General features: G+C 45.2%; 28 non-coding genes across 28 annotated transcripts; all 28 read left to right on the top strand.

Annotated features, from left to right (window-relative positions):
* Positions 1–288: 288 nt before the first annotated feature.
* On the top strand, positions 289–403 carry LOC146774736 (U5 spliceosomal RNA). The gene has a single exon (XR_014972843.1). It is a non-coding gene; the product is annotated as a U5 spliceosomal RNA (small nuclear RNA).
* Positions 404–1,254: 851 nt separating this feature from the next.
* On the top strand, positions 1,255–1,369 carry LOC146774735 (U5 spliceosomal RNA). Its single transcript, XR_014974645.1, has one exon. It is a non-coding gene; the product is annotated as a U5 spliceosomal RNA (small nuclear RNA).
* Positions 1,370–2,257: 888 nt separating this feature from the next.
* Positions 2,258–2,372, top strand: LOC146774734 (U5 spliceosomal RNA). Its single transcript, XR_014972842.1, has one exon. It is a non-coding gene; the product is annotated as a U5 spliceosomal RNA (small nuclear RNA).
* An 852-nt stretch (positions 2,373–3,224) lies between these two features.
* Positions 3,225–3,339, top strand: LOC146774733 (U5 spliceosomal RNA). Its single transcript, XR_014973646.1, has one exon. It is a non-coding gene; the product is annotated as a U5 spliceosomal RNA (small nuclear RNA).
* An 865-nt stretch (positions 3,340–4,204) lies between these two features.
* LOC146774732 (U5 spliceosomal RNA) lies at positions 4,205–4,319 on the top strand. The gene has a single exon (XR_014974215.1). It is a non-coding gene; the product is annotated as a U5 spliceosomal RNA (small nuclear RNA).
* Positions 4,320–5,207: 888 nt separating this feature from the next.
* LOC146774731 (U5 spliceosomal RNA) lies at positions 5,208–5,322 on the top strand. The gene has a single exon (XR_014973814.1). It is a non-coding gene; the product is annotated as a U5 spliceosomal RNA (small nuclear RNA).
* Positions 5,323–6,174: 852 nt separating this feature from the next.
* LOC146774730 (U5 spliceosomal RNA) lies at positions 6,175–6,289 on the top strand. Its single transcript, XR_014974445.1, has one exon. It is a non-coding gene; the product is annotated as a U5 spliceosomal RNA (small nuclear RNA).
* Positions 6,290–7,177: 888 nt separating this feature from the next.
* LOC146774729 (U5 spliceosomal RNA) lies at positions 7,178–7,292 on the top strand. Its single transcript, XR_014972841.1, has one exon. It is a non-coding gene; the product is annotated as a U5 spliceosomal RNA (small nuclear RNA).
* An 888-nt stretch (positions 7,293–8,180) lies between these two features.
* On the top strand, positions 8,181–8,295 carry LOC146774728 (U5 spliceosomal RNA). Its single transcript, XR_014972840.1, has one exon. It is a non-coding gene; the product is annotated as a U5 spliceosomal RNA (small nuclear RNA).
* An 851-nt stretch (positions 8,296–9,146) lies between these two features.
* On the top strand, positions 9,147–9,261 carry LOC146774727 (U5 spliceosomal RNA). The gene has a single exon (XR_014974644.1). It is a non-coding gene; the product is annotated as a U5 spliceosomal RNA (small nuclear RNA).
* Positions 9,262–10,149: 888 nt separating this feature from the next.
* On the top strand, positions 10,150–10,264 carry LOC146774726 (U5 spliceosomal RNA). The gene has a single exon (XR_014972839.1). It is a non-coding gene; the product is annotated as a U5 spliceosomal RNA (small nuclear RNA).
* Positions 10,265–11,116: 852 nt separating this feature from the next.
* LOC146774725 (U5 spliceosomal RNA) lies at positions 11,117–11,231 on the top strand. The gene has a single exon (XR_014973645.1). It is a non-coding gene; the product is annotated as a U5 spliceosomal RNA (small nuclear RNA).
* Positions 11,232–12,119: 888 nt separating this feature from the next.
* LOC146774724 (U5 spliceosomal RNA) lies at positions 12,120–12,234 on the top strand. The gene has a single exon (XR_014973644.1). It is a non-coding gene; the product is annotated as a U5 spliceosomal RNA (small nuclear RNA).
* An 852-nt stretch (positions 12,235–13,086) lies between these two features.
* Positions 13,087–13,201, top strand: LOC146774723 (U5 spliceosomal RNA). The gene has a single exon (XR_014973813.1). It is a non-coding gene; the product is annotated as a U5 spliceosomal RNA (small nuclear RNA).
* An 865-nt stretch (positions 13,202–14,066) lies between these two features.
* LOC146774722 (U5 spliceosomal RNA) lies at positions 14,067–14,181 on the top strand. The gene has a single exon (XR_014974768.1). It is a non-coding gene; the product is annotated as a U5 spliceosomal RNA (small nuclear RNA).
* An 888-nt stretch (positions 14,182–15,069) lies between these two features.
* LOC146774721 (U5 spliceosomal RNA) lies at positions 15,070–15,184 on the top strand. The gene has a single exon (XR_014974759.1). It is a non-coding gene; the product is annotated as a U5 spliceosomal RNA (small nuclear RNA).
* An 888-nt stretch (positions 15,185–16,072) lies between these two features.
* LOC146774720 (U5 spliceosomal RNA) lies at positions 16,073–16,187 on the top strand. The gene has a single exon (XR_014972838.1). It is a non-coding gene; the product is annotated as a U5 spliceosomal RNA (small nuclear RNA).
* An 852-nt stretch (positions 16,188–17,039) lies between these two features.
* Positions 17,040–17,153, top strand: LOC146774719 (U5 spliceosomal RNA). The gene has a single exon (XR_014974485.1). It is a non-coding gene; the product is annotated as a U5 spliceosomal RNA (small nuclear RNA).
* An 852-nt stretch (positions 17,154–18,005) lies between these two features.
* On the top strand, positions 18,006–18,120 carry LOC146774718 (U5 spliceosomal RNA). The gene has a single exon (XR_014972836.1). It is a non-coding gene; the product is annotated as a U5 spliceosomal RNA (small nuclear RNA).
* Positions 18,121–18,972: 852 nt separating this feature from the next.
* On the top strand, positions 18,973–19,087 carry LOC146774717 (U5 spliceosomal RNA). Its single transcript, XR_014973606.1, has one exon. It is a non-coding gene; the product is annotated as a U5 spliceosomal RNA (small nuclear RNA).
* Positions 19,088–19,927: 840 nt separating this feature from the next.
* LOC146774716 (U5 spliceosomal RNA) lies at positions 19,928–20,042 on the top strand. The gene has a single exon (XR_014973812.1). It is a non-coding gene; the product is annotated as a U5 spliceosomal RNA (small nuclear RNA).
* An 865-nt stretch (positions 20,043–20,907) lies between these two features.
* Positions 20,908–21,022, top strand: LOC146774715 (U5 spliceosomal RNA). The gene has a single exon (XR_014974766.1). It is a non-coding gene; the product is annotated as a U5 spliceosomal RNA (small nuclear RNA).
* An 888-nt stretch (positions 21,023–21,910) lies between these two features.
* LOC146774714 (U5 spliceosomal RNA) lies at positions 21,911–22,025 on the top strand. Its single transcript, XR_014974758.1, has one exon. It is a non-coding gene; the product is annotated as a U5 spliceosomal RNA (small nuclear RNA).
* An 888-nt stretch (positions 22,026–22,913) lies between these two features.
* LOC146774713 (U5 spliceosomal RNA) lies at positions 22,914–23,028 on the top strand. Its single transcript, XR_014972835.1, has one exon. It is a non-coding gene; the product is annotated as a U5 spliceosomal RNA (small nuclear RNA).
* An 852-nt stretch (positions 23,029–23,880) lies between these two features.
* LOC146774712 (U5 spliceosomal RNA) lies at positions 23,881–23,994 on the top strand. The gene has a single exon (XR_014974484.1). It is a non-coding gene; the product is annotated as a U5 spliceosomal RNA (small nuclear RNA).
* Positions 23,995–24,846: 852 nt separating this feature from the next.
* LOC146774711 (U5 spliceosomal RNA) lies at positions 24,847–24,961 on the top strand. The gene has a single exon (XR_014972834.1). It is a non-coding gene; the product is annotated as a U5 spliceosomal RNA (small nuclear RNA).
* An 852-nt stretch (positions 24,962–25,813) lies between these two features.
* LOC146774710 (U5 spliceosomal RNA) lies at positions 25,814–25,928 on the top strand. Its single transcript, XR_014974751.1, has one exon. It is a non-coding gene; the product is annotated as a U5 spliceosomal RNA (small nuclear RNA).
* An 840-nt stretch (positions 25,929–26,768) lies between these two features.
* On the top strand, positions 26,769–26,883 carry LOC146774709 (U5 spliceosomal RNA). Its single transcript, XR_014972833.1, has one exon. It is a non-coding gene; the product is annotated as a U5 spliceosomal RNA (small nuclear RNA).
* Positions 26,884–27,212: the final 329 nt, after the last annotated feature.

Here is a 27,212-nt window from a genome sequence, read left to right as displayed (position 1 = left end):
TAACTAAAAGCCTGATTCACATTTGCTGTTCCCCTTCCCCAGCAGCCCCGACAACTCCTAATGAGCTGAGGTGAGTACAAAAGAAATTTGCATATTCCCAGACATACACATGTGAACAGTCCACCTTTTTGTACCTTGAGCAGAGACTTTGAAATGTTGGCCTGTTTTGCCCACCGGCCTGGTTCTCGCCCTCTTTCTTAGAGCCTGAAAATACCTTTCAGGTCCTCACCCTCGCAATGACAGGGTCTTTGATGTGCCGCCACTTACCCTAGAGAGCTATATTGTCACTTACTCTGGTTTCTCTTCAAAACGAAAAAATCTTTCGCCTTTTACTAAAGATTTCCGTGGAGAGGAACATTTAAGAGTTTATTCAATTTTTTTAAGCCTTGCCACAGGTGAGGCTGTTTATCATTTGTTTAAAAGAAAAGCATTAGAAGTTGGGGAATATCCAGCAATTGTCTGCTGCTTTTTTGGGGGACATGAGTTTGGTGTTTTATTCCTGAGCTCTCTGCTTGCTCATTTGCATAAACAGAGTGCAGGAGAGGTGCCTCATGGGAAAGAGCTTGTGCAGTGCATGAGATTGCTTTTCTTGACTGACTTGAAACTTCACGATCGCAGGCAGTATATTTTCTTATCTCCCAAAGATCCTGCTGCCAGATCCCAGAGGTCACCCTCCTTTTTAAAGGTGGGACCAAGACTCATGCTGTGCTTTTCATAGGGCTTGCCCGTTATTTGTGCCCGTTCGAGGTGCCCTGAGAGGTCGCCAATCCTGAGTCAGCTTCCTCTCAGGTAGACTTGAAGGGGCACGTCAGACTTGTTTCACGTGTCTCCAGCCTAGACAGATATATCCTTCTATATTCAGGTTTAATGAAAGTACGTGTGAAAAAGGCACATACGGTGCATGGCTATCTGTAGAGCGTGTTGAAAGCGTAAAATGGCTAGGGGACAAAAGGCCTACAGTGCCACTTAACTAAAAGCCTGATTCACATTTCCTGTTCCCCTTCCCCAGCAGCCCGACAACTCCTAATGAGCTGAGGTGAGTACAAAAGAAATTTGCATATTCCCAGACATACACATGTGAACAGTCCACCTTTTTGTACCTTGAGCAGAGACTTTGAAATGTTGGCCTGTTTTGCCCACCGGCCTGGTTCTCGCCCTCTTTCTTAGAGCCTGAAAATACCTTTCAGGTCCTCACCCTCGCAATGACAGGGTCTTTGATGTGGCGCAACTTACCCTAGAGAGCTATATTGTCACTTACTCTGGTTTCTCTTCAAAACGAAAATATTTTTTGCCTTTTACTAAAGATTTCCGTGGAGAGGAACATTTAAGAGTTTATTCAATTTTTTTAAGCCTTGCCACAGGTGAGGCTGTTTATCATTTGTTTAAAAGAAAAGCATTAGAAGTTGGGGAATATCCAGCAATTGTCTGCTGCTTTTTTGGGGGACATGAGTTTGGTGTTTTATTCCTGAGCTCTCTGCTTGCTCATTTGCATAAACAGAGTGCAGGAGAGGTGCCTCATGGGAAAGAGCTTGTGCAGTGCATGAGATTGCTTTTCTTGACTGACTTGAAACTACACGATCGCAGGCAGTATATTTTCTTATCTCCCAAAGATCCTGCTGCCAGATCCCAGAGGTCACCCTCCTTTTTAAAGGTGGGACCAAGACTCATGCTGTGCTTTTCATAGGGCTTGCCCGTTATTTGTGCCCGTTGGAGGTGCCCTGAGAGGTCGCCAATCCTGAGTCCGCTTCCTCTCAGGTAGACTTGAAGGGGCACGTCAGACTTGTTTCACGTGTCTCCAGCCTAGACAGATATATCTTTCTATATTCAGGTTTAATGAAAGTACGTGTGAAAAAGGCACATACGGTGCATGGCTATGTGTAGAGCACAGTGGTGGCTCTGAGCATATCGATTGGAGGGATGGTGTTGAAAGCGTAAAATGGCTAGGGGACAAAAGGCCTACAGTGCCACTTAACTAAAAGCCTGATTCACATTTCCTGTTCCCCTTCCCCAGCAGCCCCGACAACTCCTAATGAGCTGAGGTGAGTACAAAAGAAATTTGCATATTCCCAGACATACACATGTGAACAGTCCACCTTTTTGTACCTTGAGCAGAGACTTTGAAATGTTGGCCTGTTTTGCCCACCGGCCTGGTTCTCGCCCTCTTTCTTAGAGCCTGAAAATACCTTTCAGGTCCTCACCTTCGCAATGACAGGGTCTTTGATGTGCCGCCACTTACCCTAGAGAGCTATATTGTCACTTACTCTGGTTTCTCTTCAAAACGAAAAAATCTTTCGCCTTTTACTAAAGATTTCCGTGGAGAGGAACATTTAAGAGTTTATTCAATTTTTTTAAGCCTTGCCACAGGTGAGGCTGTTTATCATTTGTTTAAAAGAAAAGCATTAGAAGTTGGGGAATATCCAGCAATTGTCTGCTGCTTTTTTGGGGGACATAAGTTTGGTGTTTTATTCCTGAGCTCTCTGCTTGCTCATTTGCATAAACAGAGTGCAGGAGAGGTGCCTCATGGGAAAGAGCTTGTGCAGTGCATGAGATTGCTTTTCTTGACTGACTTGAAACTTCACGATCGCAGGCAGTATATTTTCTTATCTCCCAAAGATCCTGCTGCCAGATCCCAGAGGTCACCCTCCTTTTTAAAGGTGGGACCAAGACTCATGCTGTGCTTTTCATAGGGCTTGCCCGTTATTTGTGCCCGTTCGAGGTGCCCTGAGAGGTCGCCAATCCTGAGTCAGCTTCCTCTCAGGTAGACTTGAAGGGGCACGTCAGACTTGTTTCACGTGTCTCCAGCCTAGACAGATATATCCTTCTATATTCAGGTTTAATGAAAGTACGTGTGAAAAAGGCACATACGGTGCATGGCTATGTGTAGAGCGTGTTGAAAGCGTAAAATGGCTAGGGGACAAAAGGCCTACAGTGCCACTTAACTAAAAGCCTGATTCACATTTCCTGTTCCCCTTCCCCAGCAGCCCCGACAACTCCTAATGAGCTGAGGTGAGTACAAAAGAAATTTGCATATTCCCAGACATACACATGTGAACAGTCCACCTTTTTGTACCTTGAGCAGAGACTTTGAAATGTTGGCCTGTTTTGCCCACCGGCCTGGTTCTCGCCCTCTTTCTTAGAGCCTGAAAATACCTTTCAGGTCCTCACCCTCGCAATGACAGGGTCTTTGATGTGCCGCCACTTACCCTAGAGAGCTATATTGTCACTTACTCTGGTTTCTCTTCAAAACGAAAAAATCTTTTGCCTTTTACTAAAGATTTCCGTGGAGAGGAACATTTAAGAGTTTATTCAATTTTTTTAAGCCTTGCCACAGGTGAGGCTGTTTATCATTTGTTTAAAAGAAAAGCATTAGAAGTTGGGGAATATCCAGCAATTGTCTGCTGCTTTTTTGGGGGACATGAGTTTGGTGTTTTATTCCTGAGCTCTCTGCTTGCTCATTTGCATAAACAGAGTGCAGGAGAGGTGCCTCATGGGAAAGAGCTTGTGCAGTGCATGAGATTGCTTTTCTTGACTGACTTTAAACCTCACGATCGCAGGCAGTATATTTTCTTATCTCCCAAAGATCCTGCTGCCAGATCCCAGAGGTCACCCTCCTTTTTAAAGGTGGGACCAAGACTCATGCTGTGCTTTTCATAGGGCTTGCCCGTTATTTGTGCCCGTTATTTGTGCCCGTTAGAGGTGCCCTGAGAGGTCGCCAATCCTGAGTCAGCTTCCTCTCAGGTAGACTTGAAGGGGCACGTCAGACTTGTTTCACGTGTCTCCAGCCTAGACAGATATATCCTTCTATATTCAGGTTTAATGAAAGTACGTGTGAAAAAGGCACATACGGTGCATGGCTATGTGTAGAGCGTGTTGAAAGCGTAAAATGGCTAGGGGACAAAAGGCCTACAGTGCCACTTAACTAAAAGCCTGATTCACATTTCCTGTTCCCCTTCCCCAGCAGCCCCGACAACTCCTAATGAGCTGAGGTGAGTACAAAAGAAATTTGCATATTCCCAGACATACACATGTGAACACTCCACCTTTTTGTACCTTGAGCAGAGACTTTGAAATGTTGGCCTGTTTTGCCCACCGGCCTGGTTCTCGCCCTCTTTCTTAGAGCCTGAAAATACCTTTCAGGTCCTCACCCTCGCAATGACAGGGTCTTTGATGTGCCGCCACTTACCCTAGAGAGCTATATTGTCACTTACTCTGGTTTCTCTTCAAAACGAAAATATCTTTCGCCTTTTACTAAAGATTTCCGTGGAGAGGAACATTTAAGAGTTTATTCAATTTTTTTAAGCCTTGCCACAGGTGAGGCTGTTTATCATTTGTTTAAAAGAAAAGCATTAGAAGTTGGGGAATATCCAGCAATTGTCTGCTGCTTTTTTGGGGGACATGAGTTTGGTGTTTTATTCCTGAGCTCTCTGCTTGCTCATTTGCATAAACAGAGTGCAGGAGAGGTGCCTCATGGGAAAGAGCTTGTGCAGTGCATGAGATTGCTTTTCTTGACTGACTTGAAACTACACGATCGCAGGCAGTATATTTTCTTATCTCCCAAAGATCCTGCTGCCAGATCCCAGAGGTCACCCTCCTTTTTAAAGGTGGGACCAAGACTCATGCTGTGCTTTTCATAGGGCTTGCCCGTTATTTGTGCCCGTTGGAGGTGCCCTGAGAGGTCGCCAATCCTGAGTCCGTTTCCTCTCAGGTAGACTTGAAGGGGCACGTCAGACTTGTTTCACGTGTCTCCAGCCTAGACAGATATATCCTTCTATATTCAGGTTTAATGAAAGTACGTGTGAAAAAGGCACATACGGTGCATGGCTATGTGTAGAGCACAGTGGTGGCTCTGAGCATATCGATTGGAGGGATGGTGTTGAAAGCGTAAAATGGCTAGGGGACAAAAGGCCTACAGTGCCACTTAACTAAAAGCCTGATTCACATTTCCTGTTCCCCTTCCCCAGCAGCCCCGACAACTCCTAATGAGCTGAGGTGAGTACAAAAGAAATTTGCATATTCCCAGACATACACATGTGAACAGTCCACCTTTTTGTACCTTGAGCAGAGACTTTGAAATGTTGGCCTGTTTTGCCCACCGGCCTGGTTCTCGCCCTCTTTCTTAGAGCCTGAAAATACCTTTCAGGTCCTCACCCTCGCAATGACAGGGTCTTTGATGTGCCGCCACTTACCCTAGAGAGCTATATTGTCACTTACTCTGGTTTCTCTTCAATACGAAAAAATCTTTCGCCTTTTACTAAAGATTTCCGTGGAGAGGAACATTTAAGAGTTTATTCAATTTTTTTAAGCCTTGCCACAGGTGAGGTTGTTTATCATTTGTTTAAAAGAAAAGCATTAGAAGTTGGGGAATATCCAGCAATTGTCTGCTGCTATTTTGGGGGACATGAGTTTGGTGTTTTATTCCTGAGCTCTCTGCTTGCTCATTTGCATAAACAGAGTGCAGGAGAGGTGCCTCATGGGAAAGAGCTTGTGCAGTGCATGAGATTGCTTTTCTTGACTGACTTGAAACTTCACGATCGCAGGCAGTATATTTTCTTATCTCCCAAAGATCCTGCTGCCAGATCCCAGAGGTCACCCTCCTTTTTAAAGGTGGGACCAAGACTCATGCTGTGCTTTTCATAGGGCTTGCCCGTTATTTGTGCCCGTTCGAGGTGCCCTGAGAGGTCGCCAATCCTGAGTCAGCTTCCTCTCAGGTAGACTTGAAGGGGCACGTCAGACTTGTTTCACGTGTCTCCAGCCTAGACAGATATATCCTTCTATATTCAGGTTTAATGAAAGTACGTGTGAAAAAGGCACATACGGTGCATGGCTATGTGTAGAGCGTGTTGAAAGCGTAAAATGGCTAGGGGACAAAAGGCCTACAGTGCCACTTAACTAAAAGCCTGATTCACATTTCCTGTTCCCCTTCCCCAGCAGCCCCGACAACTCCTAATGAGCTGAGGTGAGTACAAAAGAAATTTGCATATTCCCAGACATACACATGTGAACAGTCCACCTTTTTGTACCTTGAGCAGAGACTTTGAAATGTTGGCCTGTTTTGCCCACCGGCCTGGTTCTCGCCCTCTTTCTTAGAGCCTGAAAATACCTTTCAGGTCCTCACCCTCGCAATGACAGGGTCTTTGATGTGCCGCCACTTACCCTAGAGAGCTATATTGTCACTTACTCTGGTTTCTCTTCAAAACGAAAAAATCTTTCGCCTTTTATTAAAGATTTCCGTGGAGAGGAACATTTAAGAGTTTATTCAATTTTTTTAAGCCTTGCCACAGGTGAGGCTGTTTATCATTTGTTTAAAAGAAAAGCATTAGAAGTTGGGGAATATCCAGCAATTGTCTGCTGCTTTTTTGGGGGACATGAGTTTGGTGTTTTATTCCTGAGCTCTCTGCTTGCTCATTTGCATAAACAGAGTGCAGGAGAGGTGCCTCATGGGAAAGAGCTTGTGCAGTGCATGAGATTGCTTTTCTTGACTGACTTGAAACTTCACGATCGCAGGCAGTATATTTTCTTATCTCCCAAAGATCCTGCTGCCAGATCCCAGAGGTCACCCTCCTTTTTAAAGGTGGGACCAAGACTCATGCTGTGCTTTTCATAGGGCTTGCCCGTTATTTGTGCCCGTTGGAGGTGCCCTGAGAGGTCGCCAGTCCTGAGTCCGCTTCCTCTCAGGTAGATTTGAAGGGGCACGTCAGACTTGTTTCACGTGTCTCCAGCCTAGACAGATATATCCTTCTATATTCAGGTTTAATGAAAGTACGTGTGAAAAAGGCACATACGGTGCATGGCTATGTGTAGAGCACAGTGGTGGCTCTGAGCATATCGATTGGAGGGATGGTGTTGAAAGCGTAAAATGGCTAGGGGACAAAAGGCCTACAGTGCCACTTAACTAAAAGCCTGATTCACATTTGCTGTTCCCCTTCCCCAGCAGCCCCGACAACTCCTAATGAGCTGAGGTGAGTACAAAAGAAATTTGCATATTCCCAGACATACACATGTGAACAGTCCACCTTTTTGTACCTTGAGCAGAGACTTTGAAATGTTGGCCTGTTTTGCCCACCGGCCTGGTTCTCGCCCTCTTTCTTAGAGCCTGAAAATACCTTTCAGGTCCTCACCCTCGCAATGACAGGGTCTTTGATGTGCCGCCACTTACCCTAGAGAGCTATATTGTCACTTACTCTGGTTTCTCTTCAAAACGAAAAAATCTTTCGCCTTTTACTAAAGATTTCCGTGGAGAGGAACATTTAAGAGTTTATTCAATTTTTTTAAGCCTTGCCACAGGTGAGGCTGTTTATCATTTGTTTAAAAGAAAAGCATTAGAAGTTGGGGAATATCCAGCAATTGTCTGCTGCTTTTTTGGGGGACATGAGTTTGGTGTTTTATTCCTGAGCTCTCTGCTTGCTCATTTGCATAAACAGAGTGCAGGAGAGGTGCCTCATGGGAAAGAGCTTGTGCAGTGCATGAGATTGCTTTTCTTGACTGACTTGAAACTTCACGATCGCAGGCAGTATATTTTCTTATCTCCCAAAGATCCTGCTGCCAGATCCCAGAGGTCACCCTCCTTTTTAAAGGTGGGACCAAGACTCATGCTGTGCTTTTCATAGGGCTTGCCCGTTATTTGTGCCCGTTGGAGGTGCCCTGAGAGGTCGCCAATCCTGAGTCCGCTTCCTCTCAGGTAGACTTGAAGGGGCACGTCAGACTTGTTTCACGTGTCTCCAGCCTAGACAGATATATCCTTCTATATTCAGGTTTAATGAAAGTACGTGTGAAAAAGGCACATACGGTGCATGGCTATGTGTAGAGCACAGTGGTGGCTCTGAGCATATCGATTGGAGGGATGGTGTTGAAAGCGTAAAATGGCTAGGGGACAAAAGGCCTACAGTGCCACTTAACTAAAAGCCTGATTCACATTTGCTGTTCCCCTTCCCCAGCAGCCCCGACAACTCCTAATGAGCTGAGGTGAGTACAAAAGAAATTTGCATATTCCCAGACATACACATGTGAACAGTCCACCTTTTTGTACCTTGAGCAGAGACTTTGAAATGTTGGCCTGTTTTGCCCACCGGCCTGGTTCTCGCCCTCTTTCTTAGAGCCTGAAAATACCTTTCAGGTCCTCACCCTCGCAATGACAGGGTCTTTGATGTGCCGCCACTTACCCTAGAGAGCTATATTGTCACTTACTCTGGTTTCTCTTCAAAACGAAAAAATCTTTCGCCTTTTACTAAAGATTTCCGTGGAGAGGAACATTTAAGAGTTTATTCAATTTTTTTAAGCCTTGCCACAGGTGAGGCTGTTTATCATTTGTTTAAAAGAAAAGCATTAGAAGTTGGGGAATATCCAGCAATTGTCTGCTGCTTTTTTGGGGGACATGAGTTTGGTGTTTTATTCCTGAGCTCTCTGCTTGCTCATTTGCATAAACAGAGTGCAGGAGAGGTGCCTCATGGGAAAGAGCTTGTGCAGTGCATGAGATTGCTTTTCTTGACTGACTTGAAACTTCACGATCGCAGGCAGTATATTTTCTTATCTCCCAAAGATCCTGCTGCCAGATCCCAGAGGTCACCCTCCTTTTTAAAGGTGGGACCAAGACTCATGCTGTGCTTTTCATAGGGCTTGCCCGTTATTTGTGCCCGTTCGAGGTGCCCTGAGAGGTCGCCAATCCTGAGTCAGCTTCCTCTCAGGTAGACTTGAAGGGGCACGTCAGACTTGTTTCACGTGTCTCCAGCCTAGACAGATATATCCTTCTATATTCAGGTTTAATGAAAGTACGTGTGAAAAAGGCACATACGGTGCATGGCTATCTGTAGAGCGTGTTGAAAGCGTAAAATGGCTAGGGGACAAAAGGCCTACAGTGCCACTTAACTAAAAGCCTGATTCACATTTCCTGTTCCCCTTCCCCAGCAGCCCGACAACTCCTAATGAGCTGAGGTGAGTACAAAAGAAATTTGCATATTCCCAGACATACACATGTGAACAGTCCACCTTTTTGTACCTTGAGCAGAGACTTTGAAATGTTGGCCTGTTTTGCCCACCGGCCTGGTTCTCGCCCTCTTTCTTAGAGCCTGAAAATACCTTTCAGGTCCTCACCCTCGCAATGACAGGGTCTTTGATGTGGCGCAACTTACCCTAGAGAGCTATATTGTCACTTACTCTGGTTTCTCTTCAAAACGAAAATATTTTTTGCCTTTTACTAAAGATTTCCGTGGAGAGGAACATTTAAGAGTTTATTCAATTTTTTTAAGCCTTGCCACAGGTGAGGCTGTTTATCATTTGTTTAAAAGAAAAGCATTAGAAGTTGGGGAATATCCAGCAATTGTCTGCTGCTTTTTTGGGGGACATGAGTTTGGTGTTTTATTCCTGAGCTCTCTGCTTGCTCATTTGCATAAACAGAGTGCAGGAGAGGTGCCTCATGGGAAAGAGCTTGTGCAGTGCATGAGATTGCTTTTCTTGACTGACTTGAAACTACACGATCGCAGGCAGTATATTTTCTTATCTCCCAAAGATCCTGCTGCCAGATCCCAGAGGTCACCCTCCTTTTTAAAGGTGGGACCAAGACTCATGCTGTGCTTTTCATAGGGCTTGCCCGTTATTTGTGCCCGTTGGAGGTGCCCTGAGAGGTCGCCAATCCTGAGTCCGCTTCCTCTCAGGTAGACTTGAAGGGGCACGTCAGACTTGTTTCACGTGTCTCCAGCCTAGACAGATATATCTTTCTATATTCAGGTTTAATGAAAGTACGTGTGAAAAAGGCACATACGGTGCATGGCTATGTGTAGAGCACAGTGGTGGCTCTGAGCATATCGATTGGAGGGATGGTGTTGAAAGCGTAAAATGGCTAGGGGACAAAAGGCCTACAGTGCCACTTAACTAAAAGCCTGATTCACATTTCCTGTTCCCCTTCCCCAGCAGCCCCGACAACTCCTAATGAGCTGAGGTGAGTACAAAAGAAATTTGCATATTCCCAGACATACACATGTGAACAGTCCACCTTTTTGTACCTTGAGCAGAGACTTTGAAATGTTGGCCTGTTTTGCCCACCGGCCTGGTTCTCGCCCTCTTTCTTAGAGCCTGAAAATACCTTTCAGGTCCTCACCTTCGCAATGACAGGGTCTTTGATGTGCCGCCACTTACCCTAGAGAGCTATATTGTCACTTACTCTGGTTTCTCTTCAAAACGAAAAAATCTTTCGCCTTTTACTAAAGATTTCCGTGGAGAGGAACATTTAAGAGTTTATTCAATTTTTTTAAGCCTTGCCACAGGTGAGGCTGTTTATCATTTGTTTAAAAGAAAAGCATTAGAAGTTGGGGAATATCCAGCAATTGTCTGCTGCTTTTTTGGGGGACATAAGTTTGGTGTTTTATTCCTGAGCTCTCTGCTTGCTCATTTGCATAAACAGAGTGCAGGAGAGGTGCCTCATGGGAAAGAGCTTGTGCAGTGCATGAGATTGCTTTTCTTGACTGACTTGAAACTTCACGATCGCAGGCAGTATATTTTCTTATCTCCCAAAGATCCTGCTGCCAGATCCCAGAGGTCACCCTCCTTTTTAAAGGTGGGACCAAGACTCATGCTGTGCTTTTCATAGGGCTTGCCCGTTATTTGTGCCCGTTCGAGGTGCCCTGAGAGGTCGCCAATCCTGAGTCAGCTTCCTCTCAGGTAGACTTGAAGGGGCACGTCAGACTTGTTTCACGTGTCTCCAGCCTAGACAGATATATCCTTCTATATTCAGGTTTAATGAAAGTACGTGTGAAAAAGGCACATACGGTGCATGGCTATGTGTAGAGCGTGTTGAAAGCGTAAAATGGCTAGGGGACAAAAGGCCTACAGTGCCACTTAACTAAAAGCCTGATTCACATTTCCTGTTCCCCTTCCCCAGCAGCCCCGACAACTCCTAATGAGCTGAGGTGAGTACAAAAGAAATTTGCATATTCCCAGACATACACATGTGAACAGTCCACCTTTTTGTACCTTGAGCAGAGACTTTGAAATGTTGGCCTGTTTTGCCCACCGGCCTGGTTCTCGCCCTCTTTCTTAGAGCCTGAAAATACCTTTCAGGTCCTCACCCTCGCAATGACAGGGTCTTTGATGTGCCGCCACTTACCCTAGAGAGCTATATTGTCACTTACTCTGGTTTCTCTTCAAAACGAAAAAATCTTTTGCCTTTTACTAAAGATTTCCGTGGAGAGGAACATTTAAGAGTTTATTCAATTTTTTTAAGCCTTGCCACAGGTGAGGCTGTTTATCATTTGTTTAAAAGAAAAGCATTAGAAGTTGGGGAATATCCAGCAATTGTCTGCTGCTTTTTTGGGGGACATGAGTTTGGTGTTTTATTCCTGAGCTCTCTGCTTGCTCATTTGCATAAACAGAGTGCAGGAGAGGTGCCTCATGGGAAAGAGCTTGTGCAGTGCATGAGATTGCTTTTCTTGACTGACTTTAAACCTCACGATCGCAGGCAGTATATTTTCTTATCTCCCAAAGATCCTGCTGCCAGATCCCAGAGGTCACCCTCCTTTTTAAAGGTGGGACCAAGACTCATGCTGTGCTTTTCATAGGGCTTGCCCGTTATTTGTGCCCGTTGGAGGTGCCCTGAGAGGTCGCCAATCCTGAGTCCGTTTCCTCTCAGGTAGACTTGAAGGGGCACGTCAGACTTGTTTCACGTGTCTCCAGCCTAGACAGATATATCCTTCTATATTCAGGTTTAATGAAAGTACGTGTGAAAAAGGCACATACGGTGCATGGCTATGTGTAGAGCACAGTGGTGGCTCTGAGCATATCGATTGGAGGGATGGTGTTGAAAGCGTAAAATGGCTAGGGGACAAAAGGCCTACAGTGCCACTTAACTAAAAGCCTGATTCACATTTCCTGTTCCCCTTCCCCAGCAGCCCCGACAACTCCTAATGAGCTGAGGTGAGTACAAAAGAAATTTGCATATTCCCAGACATACACATGTGAACAGTCCACCTTTTTGTACCTTGAGCAGAGACTTTGAAATGTTGGCCTGTTTTGCCCACCGGCCTGGTTCTCGCCCTCTTTCTTAGAGCCTGAAAATACCTTTCAGGTCCTCACCCTCGCAATGACAGGGTCTTTGATGTGCCGCCACTTACCCTAGAGAGCTATATTGTCACTTACTCTGGTTTCTCTTCAAAACGAAAAAATCTTTTGCCTTTTACTAAAGATTTCCGTGGAGAGGAACATTTAAGAGTTTATTCAATTTTTTTAAGCCTTGCCACAGGTGAGGCTGTTTATCATTTGTTTAAAAGAAAAGCATTAGAAGTTGGGGAATATCCAGCAATTGTCTGCTGCTTTTTTGGGGGACATGAGTTTGGTGTTTTATTCCTGAGTGCTCTGCTTGCTCATTTGCATAAACAGAGTGCAGGAGAGGTGCCTCATGGGAAAGAGCTTGTGCAGTGCATGAGATTGCTTTTCTTGACTGACTTGAAACTTCACGATCGCAGGCAGTATATTTTCTTATCTCCCAAAGATCCTGCTGCCAGATCCCAGAGGTCACCCTCCTTTTTAAAGGTGGGACCAAGACTCATGCTGTGCTTTTCATAGGGCTTGCCCGTTATTTGTGCCGGTTAGAGGTGCCCTGAGAGGTCGCCAATCCTGAGTCAGCTTCCTCTCAGGTAGACTTGAAGGGGCACGTCAGACTTGTTTCACGTGTCTCCAGCCTAGACAGATATATCCTTCTATATTCAGGTTTAATGAAAGTACGTGTGAAAAAGGCACATACGGTGCATGGCTATGTGTAGAGCGTGTTGAAAGCGTAAAATGGCTAGGGGACAAAAGGCCTACAGTGCCACTTAACTAAAAGCCTGATTCACATTTGCTGTTCCCCTTCCCCAGCAGCCCCGACAACTCCTAATGAGCTGAGGTGAGTACAAAAGAAATTTGCATATTCCCAGACATACACATGTGAACAGTCCACCTTTTTGTACCTTGAGCAGAGACTTTGAAATGTTGGCCTGTTTTGCCCACCGGCCTGGTTCTCACCCTCTTTCTTAGAGCCTGAAAATACCTTTCAGGTCCTCACCCTCGCAATGACAGGGTCTTTGATGTGCCGCCACTTACCCTAGAGAGCTATATTGTCACTTACTCTGGTTTCTCTTCAATACGAAAAAATCTTTCGCCTTTTACTAAAGATTTCCGTGGAGAGGAACATTTAAGAGTTTATTCAATTTTTTTAAGCCTTGCCACAGGTGAGGTTGTTTATCATTTGTTTAAAAGAAAAGCATTAGAAGTTGGGGAATATCCAGCAATTGTCTGCTGCTATTTTGGGGGACATGAGTTTGGTGTTTTATTCCTGAGCTCTCTGCTTGCTCATTTGCATAAACAGAGTGCAGGAGAGGTGCCTCATGGGAAAGAGCTTGTGCAGTGCATGAGATTGCTTTTCTTGACTGACTTGAAACTTCACGATCGCAGGCAGTATATTTTCTTATCTCCCAAAGATCCTGCTGCCAGATCCCAGAGGTCACCCTCCTTTTTAAAGGTGGGACCAAGACTCATGCTGTGCTTTTCATAGGGCTTGCCCGTTATTTGTGCCCGTTAGAGGTGCCCGTTAGAGGTGCCCTGAGAGGTCGCCAATCCTGAGTCAGCTTCCTCTCAGGTAGACTTGAAGGGGCACGTCAGACTTGTTTCACGTGTCTCCAGCCTAGACAGATATATCCTTCTATATTCAGGTTTAATGAAAGTACGTGTGAAAAAGGCACATACGGTGCATGGCTATGTGTAGAGCGTGTTGAAAGCGTAAAATGGCTAGGGGACAAAAGGCCTACAGTGCCACTTAACTAAAAGCCTGATTCACATTTCCTGTTCCCCTTCCCCAGCAGCCCCGACAACTCCTAATGAGCTGAGGTGAGTACAAAAGAAATTTGCATATTCCCAGACATACACATGTGAACAGTCCACCTTTTTGTACCTTGAGCAGAGACTTTGAAATGTTGGCCTGTTTTGCCCACCGGCCTGGTTCTCGCCCTCTTTCTTAGAGCCTGAAAATACCTTTCAGGTCCTCACCCTCGCAATGACAGGGTCTTTGATGTGCCGCCACTTACCCTAGAGAGCTATATTGTCACTTACTCTGGTTTCTCTTCAAAACGAAAATATCTTTCTCCTTTTACTAAAGATTTCCGTGGAGAGGAACATTTAAGAGTTTATTCAATTTTTTTAAGCCTTGCCACAGGTGAGGCTGTTTATCATTTGTTTAAAAGAAAAGCATTAGAAGTTGGGGAATATCCAGCAATTGTCTGCTGCTTTTTTGGGGGACATGAGTTTGGTGTTTTATTCCTGAGCTCTCTGCTTGCTCATTTGCATAAACAGAGTGCAGGAGAGGTGCCTCATGGGAAAGAGCTTGTGCAGTGCATGAGATTGCTTTTCTTGACTGACTTGAAACTACACGATCGCAGGCAGTATATTTTCTTATCTCCCAAAGATCCTGCTGCCAGATCCCAGAGGTCACCCTCCTTTTTAAAGGTGGGACCAAGACTCATGCTGTGCTTTTCATAGGGCTTGCCCGTTATTTGTGCCCGTTGGAGGTGCCCTGAGAGGTCGCCAATCCTGAGTCCGCTTCCTCTCAGGTAGACTTGAAGGGGCACGTCAGACTTGTTTCACGTGTCTCCAGCCTAGACAGATATATCCTTCTATATTCAGGTTTAATGAAAGTACGTGTGAAAAAGGCACATACGGTGCATGGCTATGTGTAGAGCACAGTGGTGGCTCTGAGCATATCGATTGGAGGGATGGTGTTGAAAGCGTAAAATGGCTAGGGGAAAAAAGGCCTACAGTGCCACTTAACTAAAAGCCTGATTCACATTTCCTGTTCCCCTTCCCCAGCAGCCCCGACAACTCCTAATGAGCTGAGGTGAGTACAAAAGAAATTTGCATATTCCCAGACATACACATGTGAACAGTCCACCTTTTTGTACCTTGAGCAGAGACTTTGAAATGTTGGCCTGTTTTGCCCACCGGCCTGGTTCTCGCCCTCTTTCTTAGAGCCTGAAAATACCTTTCAGGTCCTCACCCTCGCAATGACAGGGTCTTTGATGTGCCGTCACTTACCCTAGAGAGCTATATTGTCACTTACTCTGGTTTCTCTTCAAAACGAAAATATCTTTCGCCTTTTATTAAAGATTTCCGTGGAGAGGAACATTTAAGAGTTTATTCAATTTTTTTAAGCCTTGCCACAGGTGAGGCTGTTTATCATTTGTTTAAAAGAAAAGCATTAGAAGTTGGGGAATATCCAGCAATTGTCTGCTGCTTTTTTGGGGGACATGAGTTTGGTGTTTTATTCCTGAGCTCTCTGCTTGCTCATTTGCATAAACAGAGTGCAGGAGAGGTGCCTCATGGGAAAGAGCTTGTGCAGTGCATGAGATTGCTTTTCTTGACTGACTTGAAACTACACGATCGCAGGCAGTATATTTTCTTATCTCCCAAAGATCCTGCTGCCAGATCCCAGAGGTCACCCTCCTTTTTAAAGGTGGGACCAAGACTCATGCTGTGCTTTTCATAGGGCTTGCCCGTTATTTGTGCCCGTTGGAGGTGCCCTGAGAGGTCGCCAATCCTGAGTCCGTTTCCTCTCAGGTAGACTTGAAGGGGCACGTCAGACTTGTTTCACGTGTCTCCAGCCTAGACAGATATATCCTTCTATATTCAGGTTTAATGAAAGTACGTGTGAAAAAGGCACATACGGTGCATGGCTATGTGTAGAGCACAGTGGTGGCTCTGAGCATATCGATTGGAGGGATGGTGTTGAAAGCGTAAAATGGCTAGGGGACAAAAGGCCTACAGTGCCACTTAACTAAAAGCCTGATTTACATTTCCTGTTCCCCTTCCCCAGCAGCCCCGACAACTCCTAATGAGCTGAGGTGAGTACAAAAGAAATTTGCATATTCCCAGACATACACATGTGAACAGTCCACCTTTTTGTACCTTGAGCAGAGACTTTCAAATGTTGGCCTGTTTTGCCCACCGGCCTGGTTCTCGCCCTCTTTCTTAGAGCCTGAAAATACCTTTCAGGTCCTCACCCTCGCAATGACAGGGTCTTTGATGTGCCGCCACTTACCCTAGAGAGCTATATTGTCACTTACTCTGGTTTCTCTTCAAAACGAAAAAATCTTTCGCCTTTTACTAAAGATTTCCGTGGAGAGGAACATTTAAGAGTTTATTCAATTTTTTTAAGCCTTGCCACAGGTGAGGCTGTTTATCATTTGTTTAAAAGAAAAGCATTAGAAGTTGGGGAATATCCAGCAATTGTCTGCTGCTTTTTTGGGGGACATGAGTTTGGTGTTTTATTCCTGAGCTCTCTGCTTGCTCATTTGCATAAACAGAGTGCAGGAGAGGTGCCTCATGGGAAAGAGCTTGTGCAGTGCATGAGATTGCTTTTCTTGACTGACTTGAAACTTCACGATCGCAGGCAGTATATTTTCTTATCTCCCAAAGATCCTGCTGCCAGATCCCAGAGGTCACCCTCCTTTTTAAAGGTGGGACCAAGACTCATGCTGTGCTTTTCATAGGGCTTGCCCGTTATTTGTGCCCGTTCGAGGTGCCCTGAGAGGTCGCCAATCCTGAGTCAGCTTCCTCTCAGGTAGACTTGAAGGGGCACGTCAGACTTGTTTCACGTGTCTCCAGCCTAGACAGATATATCCTTCTATATTCAGGTTTAATGAAAGTACGTGTGAAAAAGGCACATACGGTGCATGGCTATGTGTAGAGCGTGTTGAAAGCGTAAAATGGCTAGGGGACAAAAGGCCTACAGTGCCACTTAACTAAAAGCCTGATTCACATTTCCTGTTCCCCTTCCCCAGCAGCCCCGACAACTCCTAATGAGCTGAGGTGAGTACAAAAGAAATTTGCATATTCCCAGACATACACATGTGAACAGTCCACCTTTTTGTACCTTGAGCAGAGACTTTGAAATGTTGGCCTGTTTTGCCCACCGGCCTGGTTCTCGCCCTCTTTCTTAGAGCCTGAAAATACCTTTCAGGTCCTCACCCTCGCAATGACAGGGTCTTTGATGTGCCGCCACTTACCCTAGAGAGCTATATTGTCACTTACTCTGGTTTCTCTTCAAAACGAAAAAATCTTTCGCCTTTTACTAAAGATTTCCGTGGAGAGGAACATTTAAGAGTTTATTCAATTTTTTAAACCTTGCCACAGATGAGGCTGTTTATCATTTGTTTAAAAGAAAAGCATTAGAAGTTGGGGAATATCCAGCAATTGTCTGCTGCTTTTTTGGGGGACATGAGTTTGGTGTTTTATTCCTGAGCTCTCTGCTTGCTCATTTGCATAAACAGAGTGCAGGAGAGGTGCCTCATGGGAAAGAGCTTGTGCAGTGCATGAGATTGCTTTTCTTGACTGACTTGAAACTTCACGATCGCAGGCAGTATATTTTCTTATCTCCCAAAGATCCTGCTGCCAGATCCCAGAGGTCACCCTCCTTTTTAAAGGTGGGACCAAGACTCATGCTGTGCTTTTCATAGGGCTTGCCCGTTATTTGTGCCCGTTAGAGGTGCCCTGAGAGGTCGCCAATCCTGAGTCAGCTTCCTCTCAGGTAGACTTGAAGGGGCACGTCAGACTTGTTTCACGTGTCTCCAGCCTAGACAGATATATCCTTCTATATTCAGGTTTAATGAAAGTACGTGTGAAAAAGGCACATACGGTGCATGGCTATGTGTAGAGCGTGTTGAAAGCGTAAAATGGCTAGGGGACAAAAGGCCTACAGTGCCACTTAACTAAAAGCCTGATTCACATTTGCTGTTCCCCTTCCCCAGCAGCCCCGACAACTCCTAATGAGCTGAGGTGAGTACAAAAGAAATTTGCATATTCCCAGACATACACATGTGAACAGTCCACCTTTTTGTACCTTGAGCAGAGACTTTGAAATGTTGGCCTGTTTTGCCCACCGGCCTGGTTCTCGCCCTCTTTCTTAGAGCCTGAAAATACCTTTCAGGTCCTCACCCTCGCAATGACAGGGTCTTTGATGTGCCGCCACTTACCCTAGAGAGCTATATTGTCACTTACTCTGGTTTCTCTTCAAAACGAAAAAATCTTTCGCCTTTTACTAAAGATTTCCGTGGAGAGGAACATTTAAGAGTTTATTCAATTTTTTTAAGCCTTGCCACAGGTGAGGCTGTTTATCATTTGTTTAAAAGAAAAGCATTAGAAGTTGGGGAATATCCAGCAATTGTCTGCTGCTTTTTTGGGGGACATGAGTTTGGTGTTTTATTCCTGAGCTCTCTGCTTGCTCATTTGCATAAACAGAGTGCAGGAGAGGTGCCTCATGGGAAAGAGCTTGTGCAGTGCATGAGATTGCTTTTCTTGACTGACTTGAAACTTCACGATCGCAGGCAGTATATTTTCTTATCTCCCAAAGATCCTGCTGCCAGATCCCAGAGGTCACCCTCCTTTTTAAAGGTGGGACCAAGACTCATGCTGTGCTTTTCATAGGGCTTGCCCGTTATTTGTGCCCGTTGGAGGTGCCCTGAGAGGTCGCCAATCCTGAGTCAGCTTCCTCTCAGGTAGACTTGAAGGGGCACGTCAGACTTGTTTCACGTGTCTCCAGCCTAGACAGATATATCCTTCTATATTCAGGTTTAATGAAAGTACGTGTGAAAAAGGCACATACGGTGCATGGCTATGTGTAGAGCGTGTTGAAAGCGTAAAATGGCTAGGGGACAAAAGGCCTACAGTGCCACTTAACTAAAAGCCTGATTCACATTTCCTGTTCCCCTTCCCCAGCAGCCCCGACAACTCCTAATGAGCTGAGGTGAGTACAAAAGAAATTTGCATATTCCCAGACATACACATGTGAACAGTCCACCTTTTTGTACCTTGAGCAGAGACTTTGAAATGTTGGCCTGTTTTGCCCACCGGCCTGGTTCTCGCCCTCTTTCTTAGAGCCTGAAAATACCTTTCAGGTCCTCACCCTCGCAATGACAGGGTCTTTGATGTGCCGCCACTTACCCTAGAGAGCTATATTGTCACTTACTCTGGTTTCTCTTCAAAACGAAAAAATCTTTCGCCTTTTACTAAAGATTTCCGTGGAGAGGAACATTTAAGAGTTTATTCAATTTTTTTAAGCCTTGCCACAGATGAGGCTGTTTATCATTTGTTTAAAAGAAAAGCATTAGAAGTTGGGGAATATCCAGCAATTGTCTGCTGCTTTTTTGGGGGACATGAGTTTGGTGTTTTATTCCTGAGCTCTCTGCTTGCTCATTTGCATAAACAGAGTGCAGGAGAGGTGCTTCATGGGAAAGAGCTTGTGCAGTGCATGAGATTGCTTTTCTTGACTGACTTGAAACTTCACGATCGCAGGCAGTATATTTTCTTATCTCCCAAAGATCCTGCTGCCAGATCCCAGAGGTCACCCTCCTTTTTAAAGGTGGGACCAAGACTCATGCTGTGCGTTTCATAGGGCTTGCCCGTTATTTTTGCCCGTTAGAGGTCGCCAATCCTTAGTCAGCTTCCTCTCAGGTAGACTTGAAGGGGCACGTCAGACTTGTTTCACGTGTCTCCAGCCTAGACAGATATATCCTTCTATATTCAGGTTTAATGAAAGTACGTGTGAAAAAGGCACATACGGTGCATGGCTATGTGTAGAGCGTGTTGAAAGCGTAAAATGGCTAGGGGACAAAAGGCCTACAGTGCCACTTAACTAAAAGCCTGATTCACATTTGCTGTTCCCCTTCCCCAGCAGCCCCGACAACTCCTAATGAGCTGAGGTGAGTACAAAAGAAATTTGCATATTCCCAGACATACACATGTGAACAGTCCACCTTTTTGTACCTTGAGCAGAGACTTTGAAATGTTGGCCTGTTTTGCCCACCGGCCTGGTTCTCACCCTCTTTCTTAGAGCCTGAAAATACCTTTCAGGTCCTCACCCTCGCAATGACAGGGTCTTTGATGTGCCGCCACTTACCCTAGAGAGCTATATTGTCACTTACTCTGGTTTCTCTTCAATACGAAAAAATCTTTCGCCTTTTACTAAAGATTTCCGTGGAGAGGAACATTTAAGAGTTTATTCAATTTTTTTAAGCCTTGCCACAGGTGAGGTTGTTTATCATTTGTTTAAAAGAAAAGCATTAGAAGTTGGGGAATATCCAGCAATTGTCTGCTGCTATTTTGGGGGACATGAGTTTGGTGTTTTATTCCTGAGCTCTCTGCTTGCTCATTTGCATAAACAGAGTGCAGGAGAGGTGCCTCATGGGAAAGAGCTTGTGCAGTGCATGAGATTGCTTTTCTTGACTGACTTGAAACTTCACGATCGCAGGCAGTATATTTTCTTATCTCCCAAAGATCCTGCTGCCAGATCCCAGAGGTCACCCTCCTTTTTAAAGGTGGGACCAAGACTCATGCTGTGCTTTTCATAGGGCTTGCCCGTTATTTGTGCCCGTTAGAGGTGCCCGTTAGAGGTGCCCTGAGAGGTCGCCAATCCTGAGTCAGCTTCCTCTCAGGTAGACTTGAAGGGGCACGTCAGACTTGTTTCACGTGTCTCCAGCCTAGACAGATATATCCTTCTATATTCAGGTTTAATGAAAGTACGTGTGAAAAAGGCACATACGGTGCATGGCTATGTGTAGAGCGTGTTGAAAGCGTAAAATGGCTAGGGGACAAAAGGCCTACAGTGCCACTTAACTAAAAGCCTGATTCACATTTCCTGTTCCCCTTCCCCAGCAGCCCCGACAACTCCTAATGAGCTGAGGTGAGTACAAAAGAAATTTGCATATTCCCAGACATACACATGTGAACAGTCCACCTTTTTGTACCTTGAGCAGAGACTTTGAAATGTTGGCCTGTTTTGCCCACCGGCCTGGTTCTCGCCCTCTTTCTTAGAGCCTGAAAATACCTTTCAGGTCCTCACCCTCGCAATGACAGGGTCTTTGATGTGCCGCCACTTACCCTAGAGAGCTATATTGTCACTTACTCTGGTTTCTCTTCAAAACGAAAATATCTTTCTCCTTTTACTAAAGATTTCCGTGGAGAGGAACATTTAAGAGTTTATTCAATTTTTTTAAGCCTTGCCACAGGTGAGGCTGTTTATCATTTGTTTAAAAGAAAAGCATTAGAAGTTGGGGAATATCCAGCAATTGTCTGCTGCTTTTTTGGGGGACATGAGTTTGGTGTTTTATTCCTGAGCTCTCTGCTTGCTCATTTGCATAAACAGAGTGCAGGAGAGGTGCCTCATGGGAAAGAGCTTGTGCAGTGCATGAGATTGCTTTTCTTGACTGACTTGAAACTACACGATCGCAGGCAGTATATTTTCTTATCTCCCAAAGATCCTGCTGCCAGATCCCAGAGGTCACCCTCCTTTTTAAAGGTGGGACCAAGACTCATGCTGTGCTTTTCATAGGGCTTGCCCGTTATTTGTGCCCGTTGGAGGTGCCCTGAGAGGTCGCCAATCCTGAGTCCGCTTCCTCTCAGGTAGACTTGAAGGGGCACGTCAGACTTGTTTCACGTGTCTCCAGCCTAGACAGATATATCCTTCTATATTCAGGTTTAATGAAAGTACGTGTGAAAAAGGCACATACGGTGCATGGCTATGTGTAGAGCACAGTGGTGGCTCTGAGCATATCGATTGGAGGGATGGTGTTGAAAGCGTAAAATGGCTAGGGGAAAAAAGGCCTACAGTGCCACTTAACTAAAAGCCTGATTCACATTTCCTGTTCCCCTTCCCCAGCAGCCCCGACAACTCCTAATGAGCTGAGGTGAGTACAAAAGAAATTTGCATATTCCCAGACATACACATGTGAACAGTCCACCTTTTTGTACCTTGAGCAGAGACTTTGAAATGTTGGCCTGTTTTGCCCACCGGCCTGGTTCTCGCCCTCTTTCTTAGAGCCTGAAAATACCTTTCAGGTCCTCACCCTCGCAATGACAGGGTCTTTGATGTGCCGTCACTTACCCTAGAGAGCTATATTGTCACTTACTCTGGTTTCTCTTCAAAACGAAAATATCTTTCGCCTTTTATTAAAGATTTCCGTGGAGAGGAACATTTAAGAGTTTATTCAATTTTTTTAAGCCTTGCCACAGGTGAGGCTGTTTATCATTTGTTTAAAAGAAAAGCATTAGAAGTTGGGGAATATCCAGCAATTGTCTGCTGCTTTTTTGGGGGACATGAGTTTGGTGTTTTATTCCTGAGCTCTCTGCTTGCTCATTTGCATAAACAGAGTGCAGGAGAGGTGCCTCATGGGAAAGAGCTTGTGCAGTGCATGAGATTGCTTTTCTTGACTGACTTGAAACTACACGATCGCAGGCAGTATATTTTCTTATCTCCCAAAGATCCTGCTGCCAGATCCCAGAGGTCACCCTCCTTTTTAAAGGTGGGACCAAGACTCATGCTGTGCTTTTCATAGGGCTTGCCCGTTATTTGTGCCCGTTGGAGGTGCCCTGAGAGGTCGCCAATCCTGAGTCCGTTTCCTCTCAGGTAGACTTGAAGGGGCACGTCAGACTTGTTTCACGTGTCTCCAGCCTAGACAGATATATCCTTCTATATTCAGGTTTAATGAAAGTACGTGTGAAAAAGGCACATACGGTGCATGGCTATGTGTAGAGCACAGTGGTGGCTCTGAGCATATCGATTGGAGGGATGGTGTTGAAAGCGTAAAATGGCTAGGGGACAAAAGGCCTACAGTGCCACTTAACTAAAAGCCTGATTTACATTTCCTGTTCCCCTTCCCCAGCAGCCCCGACAACTCCTAATGAGCTGAGGTGAGTACAAAAGAAATTTGCATATTCCCAGACATACACATGTGAACAGTCCACCTTTTTGTACCTTGAGCAGAGACTTTCAAATGTTGGCCTGTTTTGCCCACCGGCCTGGTTCTCGCCCTCTTTCTTAGAGCCTGAAAATACCTTTCAGGTCCTCACCCTCGCAATGACAGGGTCTTTGATGTGCCGCCACTTACCCTAGAGAGCTATATTGTCACTTACTCTGGTTTCTCTTCAAAACGAAAAAATCTTTCGCCTTTTACTAAAGATTTCCGTGGAGAGGAACATTTAAGAGTTTATTCAATTTTTTTAAGCCTTGCCACAGGTGAGGCTGTTTATCATTTGTTTAAAAGAAAAGCATTAGAAGTTGGGGAATATCCAGCAATTGTCTGCTGCTTTTTTGGGGGACATGAGTTTGGTGTTTTATTCCTGAGCTCTCTGCTTGCTCATTTGCATAAACAGAGTGCAGGAGAGGTGCCTCATGGGAAAGAGCTTGTGCAGTGCATGAGATTGCTTTTCTTGACTGACTTGAAACTTCACGATCGCAGGCAGTATATTTTCTTATCTCCCAAAGATCCTGCTGCCAGATCCCAGAGGTCACCCTCCTTTTTAAAGGTGGGACCAAGACTCATGCTGTGCTTTTCATAGGGCTTGCCCGTTATTTGTGCCCGTTCGAGGTGCCCTGAGAGGTCGCCAATCCTGAGTCAGCTTCCTCTCAGGTAGACTTGAAGGGGCACGTCAGACTTGTTTCACGTGTCTCCAGCCTAGACAGATATATCCTTCTATATTCAGGTTTAATGAAAGTACGTGTGAAAAAGGCACATACGGTGCATGGCTATGTGTAGAGCGTGTTGAAAGCGTAAAATGGCTAGGGGACAAAAGGCCTACAGTGCCACTTAACTAAAAGCCTGATTCACATTTCCTGTTCCCCTTCCCCAGCAGCCCCGACAACTCCTAATGAGCTGAGGTGAGTACAAAAGAAATTTGCATATTCCCAGACATACACATGTGAACAGTCCACCTTTTTGTACCTTGAGCAGAGACTTTGAAATGTTGGCCTGTTTTGCCCACCGGCCTGGTTCTCGCCCTCTTTCTTAGAGCCTGAAAATACCTTTCAGGTCCTCACCCTCGCAATGACAGGGTCTTTGATGTGCCGCCACTTACCCTAGAGAGCTATATTGTCACTTACTCTGGTTTCTCTTCAAAACGAAAAAATCTTTCGCCTTTTACTAAAGATTTCCGTGGAGAGGAACATTTAAGAGTTTATTCAATTTTTTAAACCTTGCCACAGATGAGGCTGTTTATCATTTGTTTAAAAGAAAAGCATTAGAAGTTGGGGAATATCCAGCAATTGTCTGCTGCTTTTTTGGGGGACATGAGTTTGGTGTTTTATTCCTGAGCTCTCTGCTTGCTCATTTGCATAAACAGAGTGCAGGAGAGGTGCCTCATGGGAAAGAGCTTGTGCAGTGCATGAGATTGCTTTTCTTGACTGACTTGAAACTTCACGATCGCAGGCAGTATATTTTCTTATCTCCCAAAGATCCTGCTGCCAGATCCCAGAGGTCACCCTCCTTTTTAAAGGTGGGACCAAGACTCATGCTGTGCTTTTCATAGGGCTTGCCCGTTATTTGTGCCCGTTAGAGGTGCCCTGAGAGGTCGCCAATCCTGAGTCAGCTTCCTCTCAGGTAGACTTGAAGGGGCACGTCAGACTTGTTTCACGTGTCTCCAGCCTAGACAGATATATCCTTCTATATTCAGGTTTAATGAAAGTACGTGTGAAAAAGGCACATACGGTGCATGGCTATGTGTAGAGCGTGTTGAAAGCGTAAAATGGCTAGGGGACAAAAGGCCTACAGTGCCACTTAACTAAAAGCCTGATTCACATTTGCTGTTCCCCTTCCCCAGCAGCCCCGACAACTCCTAATGAGCTGAGGTGAGTACAAAAGAAATTTGCATATTCCCAGACATACACATGTGAACAGTCCACCTTTTTGTACCTTGAGCAGAGACTTTGAAATGTTGGCCTGTTTTGCCCACCGGCCTGGTTCTCGCCCTCTTTCTTAGAGCCTGAAAATACCTTTCAGGTCCTCACCCTCGCAATGACAGGGTCTTTGATGTGCCGCCACTTACCCTAGAGAGCTATATTGTCACTTACTCTGGTTTCTCTTCAAAACGAAAAAATCTTTCGCCTTTTACTAAAGATTTCCGTGGAGAGGAACATTTAAGAGTTTATTCAATTTTTTTAAGCCTTGCCACAGGTGAGGCTGTTTATCATTTGTTTAAAAGAAAAGCATTAGAAGTTGGGGAATATCCAGCAATTGTCTGCTGCTTTTTTGGGGGACATGAGTTTGGTGTTTTATTCCTGAGCTCTCTGCTTGCTCATTTGCATAAACAGAGTGCAGGAGAGGTGCCTCATGGGAAAGAGCTTGTGCAGTGCATGAGATTGCTTTTCTTGACTGACTTGAAACTTCACGATCGCAGGCAGTATATTTTCTTATCTCCCAAAGATCCTGCTGCCAGATCCCAGAGGTCACCCTCCTTTTTAAAGGTGGGACCAAGACTCATGCTGTGCTTTTCATAGGGCTTGCCCGTTATTTGTGCCCGTTGGAGGTGCCCTGAGAGGTCGCCAATCCTGAGTCAGCTTCCTCTCAGGTAGACTTGAAGGGGCACGTCAGACTTGTTTCACGTGTCTCCAGCCTAGACAGATATATCCTTCTATATTCAGGTTTAATGAAAGTACGTGTGAAAAAGGCACATACGGTGCATGGCTATGTGTAGAGCGTGTTGAAAGCGTAAAATGGCTAGGGGACAAAAGGCCTACAGTGCCACTTAACTAAAAGCCTGATTCACATTTCCTGTTCCCCTTCCCCAGCAGCCCCGACAACTCCTAATGAGCTGAGGTGAGTACAAAAGAAATTTGCATATTCCCAGACATACACATGTGAACAGTCCACCTTTTTGTACCTTGAGCAGAGACTTTGAAATGTTGGCCTGTTTTGCCCACCGGCCTGGTTCTCGCCCTCTTTCTTAGAGCCTGAAAATACCTTTCAGGTCCTCACCCTCGCAATGACAGGGTCTTTGATGTGCCGCCACTTACCCTAGAGAGCTATATTGTCACTTACTCTGGTTTCTCTTCAAAACGAAAAAATCATTCGCCTTTTACTAAAGATTTCCGTGGAGAGGAACATTTAAGAGTTTATTCAATTTTTTTAAGCCTTGCCACAGATGAGGCTGTTTATCATTTGTTTAAAAGAAAAGCATTAGAAGTTGGGGAATATCCAGCAATTGTCTGCTGCTTTTTTGGGGGACATGAGTTTGGTGTTTTATTCCTGAGCTCTCTGCTTGCTCATTTGCATAAACAGAGTGCAGGAGAGGTGCTTCATGGGAAAGAGCTTGTGCAGTGCATGAGATTGCTTTTCTTGACTGACTTGAAACTTCACGATCGCAGGCAGTATATTTTCTTATCTCCCAAAGATCCTGCTGCCAGATCCCAGAGGTCACCCTCCTTTTTAAAGGTGGGACCAAGACTCATGCTGTGCGTTTCATAGGGCTTGCCCGTTATTTTTGCCCGTTAGAGGTCGCCAATCCTTAGTCAGCTTCCTCTCAGGTAGACTTGAAGGGGCACGTCAGACTTGTTTCACGTGTCTCCAGCCTAGACAGATATATCCTTCTATATTCAGGTTTAATGAAAGTACGTGTGAAAAAGGCACATACGGTGCATGGCTATGTGTAGAGCGTGTTGAAAGCGTAAAATGGCTAGGGGACAAAAGGCCTACAGTGCCACTTAACTAAAAGCCTGATTCACATTTGCTGTTCCCCTTCCCCAGCAGCCCCGACAACTCCTAATGAGCTGAGGTGAGTACAAAAGAAATTTGCATATTCCCAGACATACACATGTGAACAGTCCACCTTTTTGTACCTTGAGCAGAGACTTTGAAATGTTGGCCTGTTTTGCCCACCGGCCTGGTTCTCGCCCTCTTTCTTAGAGCCTGAAAATACCTTTCAGGTCCTCACCCTCGCAATGACAGGGTCTTTGATGTGCCGCCACTTACCCTAGAGAGCTATATTGTCACTTACTCTGGTTTCTCTTCAAAACGAAAAAATCTTTCGCCTTTTACTAAAGATTTCCGTGGAGAGGAACATTTAAGAGTTTATTCAATTTTTTTAAGCCTTGCCACAGGTGAGGCTGTTTATCATTTGTTTAAAATAAAAGCATTAGAAGTTGGGGAATATCCAGCAATTGTCTGCTGCTTTTTTGGGGGACATGAGTTTGGTGTTTTATTCCTGAGCTCTCTGCTTGCTCATTTGCATAAACAGAGTGCAGGAGAGGTGCCTCATGGGAAAGAGCTTGTGCAGTGCATGAGATTGCTTTTCTTGACTGACTTGAAACTTCACGATCGCAGGCAGTATATTTTCTTATCTCCCAAAGATCCTGCTGCCAGATCCCAGAGGTCACCCTCCTTTTTAAAGGTGGGACCAAGACTCATGCTGTGCTTTTCATAGGGCTTGCCCGTTAT

The sequence above is a fragment of the Triturus cristatus genome, chromosome 12, assembly GCF_964204655.1.
Source record: "Triturus cristatus chromosome 12, aTriCri1.1, whole genome shotgun sequence".
NCBI lineage: Eukaryota > Metazoa > Chordata > Amphibia > Caudata > Salamandridae > Triturus > Triturus cristatus.
The sequence above is the reverse complement of the archived record's forward strand: the minus strand, read 5'-3'. Positions and strand labels throughout refer to the sequence as shown.